The 2,882-nt window shown below is 45.6% G+C and overlaps 1 pseudogene; it reads right to left on the reverse strand.

Moving 5' to 3' along the window:
• Positions 1 to 562: 562 nt before the first annotated feature.
• Positions 563 to 2,166, reverse strand: LOC141504602 (polyadenylate-binding protein 4 pseudogene; annotated as a pseudogene).
• Between the last annotated feature and the right edge of the window lie 716 nt (positions 2,167 to 2,882).

Below are 2,882 nucleotides of genomic sequence, written 5' to 3' on the forward strand. Positions count from 1 at the left end.
AAATATGGTTCCTGTTAGGGTTCATGTCTGTCATTTAGGTGGACCTAATAGATCCTAGGAGGGTTTGGGTCTGGGATTAGGGTTAGTGTTAGGGTTCTTGTCCTTTAGACTTTGGTAGGACTAGAGACCTTAGGTTTAAATTTGGAGTGGGGAAATAGAGGTTTCTAGGCAAAGAGTTGGAAGTGCTGTGTTAGAATAGAAAGGTTTTGGTTAGCCTTTAAGGTTAGAGGTAGGCTAAGGGTTAGGATTACTGTTAGGATACTTGACTAACCCTAAGTATGGGGATGATAGGGTAAAACTGGTAAACTAGAATTTTTTTTGAAGTTTTTACTTCTTTATTGAGAAACACTTCCAGACTCTGTAAATTGGATACTTTAAGTAAAACCAATTCCCGATAAAACCAAAACAAAAATACTGTCAGAAAAGCTCTTTTTTAGAAGAGAAAAATTAAATTAAATTAAATTAAATTAAAGGTTAACAGGGTCCAGGCCACACACAAGAAACCTGCAAATTTTGACCACTGAATAACGTCTTAGGTTTTTAAGAATTGACCTTTCAAATTGATTTTTCCCAAAGAAAAAACATCCAGAATGGCAACAGCTTGTCTGCCATCTATTGTTCAGTCTGTAGTACCATGAAGAAGTCTCTGCATGTTGAGTGAAAAACATCTAATGAAGGGGCTTATTTAACTTCAGAGTATCCAGTTTTTCTGGTTTAAGAGGTAGCAGCAACTACGGCCACTTTCCGAGCAGCTTCCTTCTTGGCATGATGAGCTTGTAATACGGCAACAGCTTCCTCCACTTTTGACCGAAGGGATTCTGGAGACTCCAGCATGTGCAGCAGTTCTGAATTATCAATCTCTAGCAGCATACCTGTAATCTTCCCCGCTAAATTATTGTGCATGGTTTGAATCAATGGGAACAAACGCTCTCCCAGCATCTGCTTCTGTTCCTGGGGAGGAGCAGCAGCCAGCATGGAAGCCATCAAGGGCTCCTGGCCTTGCACGTGGATGTCTGGCTGAGGTGTCTGCAAAGGCTGGATAGCTGGATGAGGACTTCGAACATTTGCAGCATATTTGTAAGGAGGAACAGCTCGAGGTACAGGGGTAAGCTACAGAGGGTCTAGGAGATAAATTTTGCACAGCAGTGGGCACCCCCACTCTCTGAGGTGTAGTAGGGAGACCTCCAGAAGCCTGAGTGTTACTGGCTGGAGTCAGATGGCGAAGAGTTGGGCATGGCCCAGACTGGTGAATGGTATTTGGCACTCCTTGGAAGCCTTGAGGTCTTCCACCTTGTTGCCATCGTGGATTAGGTCTATTTGGGCTATTTGATTGGGAGCATAATAAGGAGGTCTATTCTGAGCCTGGGGTACTGCTGGCATGAAGTACCCTCCAGGACTTGGTTGAAACTGGTTAATTGTGTTGGCAGGGAGGGCTCTCATTCCTGCGATTTGCTGCATGTACTGGTTGGTCAGATGGGCTTTTCTCTCTTCTTTCCGTTGGGCAAGTGCCACATATAAGGGTTTGGAGCCCACTATGCGCCCATTCATTTCTGTCACAGCTTTGGTCGCCTCATCAGGTGAAGAGAATCAGACAAAGCCAAACCCTTTACTCTGCCCTTCCTCGAGCATCACCTTAGCACTGGTAATCGATCCAAAAGGAGAAAATTCCTTCCGTAATTTTTCGTCATCAATGGTGTCATCCAGGTTCTTAATATAGAGATTCACCCCCTGATAACAGCTAATTCTCTCCTGTTTTAGCTGCTCAAATTTCCATTTTAACTTGGCCTGGCGTTCAACTTTTTTCTGTGCCCGGCCTACAAACACCATTTTTCCATTGATATCTTTTCCATTCATTTCTTCAACTGCCTTATTGGCATCCCCATGTTTCTCAAAACTCACAGAACCAAAGCCTTTGGATTTTCCACTAGCATCAGTCATCACTTTTACACTCAGAGTTTTCCCATATTTGCTGAAAAGTTCCTTCAGTCTTTCATCATCCATGTCATCACCAAAGTTTTTGATGTAAACATTGGTGAATTCCTTTGCTTTGGCACCCAGTTCTGCTTCTCCTTCTTTCCTTAACTTGAATCTACCAACAAACACTTTGCGGTCGTTGAGAAGCATGCCGTTCATCTTCTCGATGGCCCTATCTGCAGCATCCTGCATTTCAGGCGCGGGGCCTCCGGGAGCGGGGCCTCCGGGAGCCGGCACCGCCGCGGCGTGCTCAGGGCCTTATGGTACGGGACCGGGCTCCACTCCACTCCGCGCCCCCTGCCCTGGCGCGGCCGTGGGCGAGGCACCAGCGCCCGGGTCAAGGGCACATGGGGGCCGGCCGGGCCACACGCGGGGCCGCACACGTGGGCGCCCCGGTAGACTAGAATTAATGTGAGATTTGGATGATGGTTTAAAGTTATAGATAGAATTGCATTTTGCATTACCTTTCTAATGCCAGGCAATTAAGATCAGGGCAAAAGTGGAGTCAGAGGCAATTCAGATTAGATTAGGACAGAGACTAAACTGACTCCTAAATGGGCTTTCGAAAGCAGGTGTACCAATAATTTGAGGTTGAGTTAAAAGTTTGAAGGGAAGTTGGAACTGTGAGGTGGAGGAGGAAGTGAGACAAATGCAGAGGTCCAGGTATAGGGCAGTCATCTAGGGTTAGGGTCAGGGCTACAATTCCAGTTAAAGTCACTTAGGTTTTGGGTAGTATAGGCTGCTTTGGGTTGGATATGCAGTAGGAGCCAGAGAATTTTAGTCCAAGAGTTTGATGTTTAAGGGTAGGCTGGGTGTTTGAGCATGGCAGTTGGGTTAGGTTTTGACTTAGGGTGTGGATTTGAATTGGGGCTACTGTTAGAGTTTTTATCATAGTCCTTTAGACTTTA

This window comes from Macrotis lagotis, chromosome 1 (genome assembly GCF_037893015.1).
Source record: "Macrotis lagotis isolate mMagLag1 chromosome 1, bilby.v1.9.chrom.fasta, whole genome shotgun sequence".
NCBI lineage: Eukaryota > Metazoa > Chordata > Mammalia > Peramelemorphia > Peramelidae > Macrotis > Macrotis lagotis.